Source organism: Apium graveolens, chromosome 10 (assembly GCF_009905375.1).
Source record: "Apium graveolens cultivar Ventura chromosome 10, ASM990537v1, whole genome shotgun sequence".
Taxonomy (NCBI): Eukaryota; Viridiplantae; Streptophyta; class Magnoliopsida; order Apiales; family Apiaceae; genus Apium; species Apium graveolens.
This window is the reverse complement of record NC_133656.1, coordinates 18,801,616-18,806,406: the sequence shown is the minus strand read 5'-3', so window position 1 is coordinate 18,806,406 and position 4,791 is coordinate 18,801,616. Positions and strand designations below refer to the sequence as shown.

Here is a 4,791-nt window from a genome sequence, read left to right as displayed (position 1 = left end):
ATTGCTTATTAAATTCCCCATGTCTAAGATATCACATGTCCATTAATTAAATTAATTTCTGACAATTAATTTAATCAATATCTTTTATCCTTGATCATCCACTCAACGTTATAATTATGCAAGAAAAAATCTGCCTGCAGGACTAAAGCATAATTATTTTTATGAGATTTCAAGAGGACATCATCACCCGAATATATTTTTCGGACACGGTTTCCTTTTATAGTTAATATCCCACTCTGTATATAATGTCATTGCCCAATACATAAATTCGCAATTTAAAACAAATTACTTAATGTATGAATCAAGGCATGTGCATTAAAGTGTCAATCACTATATTCGGATTAAGAACCTAAGCAATAATAATATCATAGAATCTTAGTTCTTCTTTATTGTCAGAATAACAGAAACAATTATTATATTATTTTGATCCCGTTCAATATACACAAAGTATACAAGTATTATTCAATAGTCAAGATATACTGTTTCTTCTAGATAATACTTCAGCCATTCCAGTGGTTTGTCTAACACCACTTAGACTGTGAACCTTTATTATATTATATATGGAGTTTGACAATCTAATCTTCTGCTATCCCATTTGATACTAGATTGTCTACAATATATAATATACAGACAATGTGAAAACATGCATTCAAGATTCTTAAATGATTATTATAATAGTATATACTTTAAAAGAATAGTTCAGTATAAACCCTAACATTTTGTGGTTTATATTTAACTGTTCTATTCCTGAACTCTGTCTTAAGAGGAATAATGTTTATTCCTTTATTCTTCCTGCAATCAACAGCAAGATGATTAGCATTACCACAGTTAAAACAAGCCTTTCTAGGTACATTAGGAATGGGTTTATATTTGTTCTCCTTATTGACACCTGTTTTTTCATTTCTATTCTTTTTAGGCTATTTTTCCTTGTTTTTCATTTCGACTTCCTTCACCTTTTGCTTAAGCTTTTTTCAGAGTCATTAAACCAACATTGACTGACTTGGTATGAACTTGTTCATAATTATCAGCTTTTAAGTTTGACTTAGATGCTGATGTTGACCCTTTTTCATTAACAGATAACAGCATCAGCACTTAATTTAAACTAATAGGTTTTAACTGAGACATATTCAGGTTTACCTTTTTATCAGTATTTACTAGTTTACCTTTCTCAGTTTCCTCTTCATTAAACTTATCAGAATTAGTTTTATCAGCATATCCTAATCCTGATCCCCAACAGCCATTTTCTATCAAACCCTGAGTTCTTTTTCCTGAACTAGTCCAAAGCTTATTTATTTCCCTTTCTTTAGCTAGTTCATTTTTTAGGTAAGCATGCTTTTCTAACAGTTTTTCTTTAATATCCAAAGCATCATCTCTTTCCTTTTGAGTTTCAAGCATGAAAATCAACTCAGATTCTAGGTGATCATTCTTTTTCTCAAGATCAAAATTTTTGGTTTTAATCCTAGCATTTTCAAGTGTTTGATCCCTATAGCTAACATGCAGAGATTTAAGAAATATCCTTAGTTTACAAATATGATATGTATCAAAAGCAATTGTGGTTTGAGGTACCTTTAACTCCGCAGTGTCAGCCTCAATATCAGCTATTTCTATAAGAGCATAGTTAACAATATCATCTGATTCTGATGTATCATCCTAGTTCTTCTACTTGGTGATCAAGGCTTGTTTCTTCTCTTCCCTTGGCTTCCTACAATCAACTGCAAAGTGTCCAACTCCATCATAATTGTAGCACTTTTCATTTGACTTGTCATATTTCTCAGCCTTTGACTCCTTCTTATCAGAGTTACTTCTATACACTACAAGAAACAGGGCAAAAGACATCTGTTATAAACTGATGTTAAAAATTTTAAAAATCGATGTCTTTGCATGTCTAGAGAAAGGTCCAGAGTTTTAGACATCGGTTCACAACCGATGTTTAAAATATACCTAGATAGCAGTTCTAACTTAGCAACTGATGTCTTTGTTTTAATGTCTTACATTTTAACACATGACCACTAGTTCAATATTAGTTTATGTTGTAATTTTTATCAATTTAAGCATGCGATACACAAGGGAAAAATAGACAAAGACAACGTTTATGCAAATCAGGACATTGTAAATAAGTACTTTTGATATCGGTTATTTTCTGGAATGATGTAAACAATAGTCTTAGACATCGGTTCTGTAGGCCTTTATTTATGATTAATTTTGAACTACTGTTAAAAATATAATTTAACATCGATTTTCTTAAACTGCACTCATGTTTTGTCCATGGGAGACATCAGTTATATTTGTATCTTTTGAATCTGTTGTAAAGTTTTGATTGGTATACCTTGTGCTTGCATACCTATAAATCAAAACTAACCAATAAAATATCGCAATCAAAACCAAAATTCAATTCTATTTTCATTACCAAATATCGAATAGCCACTAATTTTTTAACATCCAAACATTCAATATATTACCACAGGTTTACATTCAAATAACCAAAAAAATTTAATTACGCCTTTAATTACACAAACAAAAAACATGCACCCCACTAGTTAGAGTAGAATCTGAATTTGTGTCTGAGTTGTCTACAGTGCTGTCTTCGGAACTGGGAGGCGATATACATTAAGTCCGCTAAGTCCGCAATTAGTGCAAAGGCTTCAACTTATAAGATCGTTTATAAGATTCTGAATTTGGCACCGAGTAGAGAAGTTGACCACAGCCCAACACTCTATTAAAGTCGTCCCAACCAATTTCTGGTAAAAAAAATTAAGGTCATTTAAAAACCATTAAGAGACAGTGAATAAAGAATAAAAACTGTAATAACCCCTCTATAAACACACCTTGTTATTAAAATTCCATCACCCATTGCGCGGGAAAAAATCTTCTCCATTTCCAACTTTCAGCTATGATTAAAAGAAATGAGAATTATGATCTAGGAACAGGACTACAAGGAACAATAAACAACATCAAATTTATAGAACAAGTCAACAAGACATTACAGAGTAAAAAGTTTATGATGTACATTCGGTTCTACCAAATTACAAAAAGATAATACCTCACAGCGATATACCACTACCAGATATGTAGACTGTCTAGGCTACGTATGATGAAGTTATAGATCAAAAACAGCCCCCATTAGTTGTAACATGAGCTTAACGACAAGCCACATAATGGACAGAAAAAGGACCGAGCTACAAGATAGACAAGAGTGAAACTGATAAAGGTTGTCCCACCTGGGCTCCTGACTGGATGCTTTATGTGCAAAGATGCATTCAACATCACGATTGAAGTACCTGCAAAAGTAGAAGCCTGCTTTATGTTTATGATTAAGATAACTTCTGAATAAACATAAAGCTCTAATCACAGGAAAATCATAAAAAATAAATAAAAAAGTTTTTTGATACTGGTACACAGTGAAATCATAGTGAAATTTCTGGTACATGCAAAAATCAGAAATATGTACATGAATTCTTATGTGTAAAGAGTCGGTTGCAGGAATTTAATTACTCAAACCAGAGCTTCCACTAAGGCTTGAACCCTCAACCTTTTATTACCAAGAGGAAAAGGATATCCCCTAGACTATACTGGACATGTAAAAATACAAAACTCCAAGCATACTAAATCCGACCTGGAATTTATCATGTCAGCAGTTCATATATTAAAAAATAATACAGAGTCTGGCGTACTTACTCAAGAATTATATTTAGATGGCTTTTGGTCTTTGAAGATCCAAGATATTTCACTATGTTTTTTTGGTTTAAATTTTTTAGCCAAAGATAAAAAATGTGAAAAATGAATAATGTTAAGTAGTTACCTTTATAGAAGATTAATATTTAGATCCTCCTGAGCAATATTTTCCCCAGACATTTGTTTAATTGCAGCAAAGTCTCCATTTTCCAAATCCAAGCCCTTATCAACATGAGCATAAGCTCCTTCCCCAATTTCATCACCGAGCATCTAAAAAAGCAACGCCATATTTAGAAATCAGGAACTTATATCTAACTTGCATCATGTTCAATCTGCAGACATGATATTTTAATCAATTTTGTTCTTTCCATTCCTAAAAGAAGGTAAATAAACTAAATGTTCAAAACATTTAAAAAAATGTAGTTATATGATTCATCTCTTCCTTAATTATATTTCTGATTTTGTAACACCCCCATTCTTTAAATAAAAGGGAGATATTACTTAAAATCTAAAAATCTGCAAACAGAGCACTAATATATTTCTAACAATAATTAAACAGTCTAAAATCTCCAAAATAATATTAAATCTCCAAAATGTCTAAACCAAATATATAGATGCTGAAATCTCTAATAAGTAAGTCTAAATAATGATAGAAGTCTGAAATCCTAAGAACAAAATTATCATCTCATAAGTGATCATAAAATATTTTGCAACTTTATTGTATTAAGATGCATAAATAAATCAAGCCAATAAAGGTTCCAAAAAGCATCAAAATAAGTCAAATAAATCAAGTCTACAAGTGCGAGGCAATAAATGGAGTGCCCGCACCTCCAATGAGTCTAGTAGATAAAATCTGAGAAGAATAAAGAAGAGATCAATGAGCCTCATTTAGTCGCTCCCCTCCTCATCTCCTCCTTAAGGTCATCAGCAAGTTTCCTGGTTTCTTCATCAAACCGGTACCAATCAAAGTCATCAATCTTTTCTAAGAAGATTTTCATGAAGTTAATAGATCCCTTGTCCTCAGCCTCACTAATGGTAATTGGGAGGGCATCAGCAGCATCTTTAGCTTCCCTCTCCAGCTTAGCAACACGGTCTGTAAGGTCCTTTATCTGGGAGTCT

At 32.1% G+C, this 4,791-nt stretch overlaps 1 long non-coding RNA gene across 1 annotated transcript; it reads right to left on the bottom strand.

The window, feature by feature from the left end:
• Positions 1–2,438: 2,438 nt before the first annotated feature.
• On the bottom strand, positions 2,439–3,993 carry LOC141688793 (uncharacterized). The gene is made up of 3 exons (XR_012562157.1): positions 3,800–3,993; positions 2,826–3,278; positions 2,439–2,738 (listed from the first exon to the last, which is right to left on the bottom strand). It is a non-coding gene; the product is annotated as an uncharacterized LOC141688793 (long non-coding RNA).
• Positions 3,994–4,791: the final 798 nt, after the last annotated feature.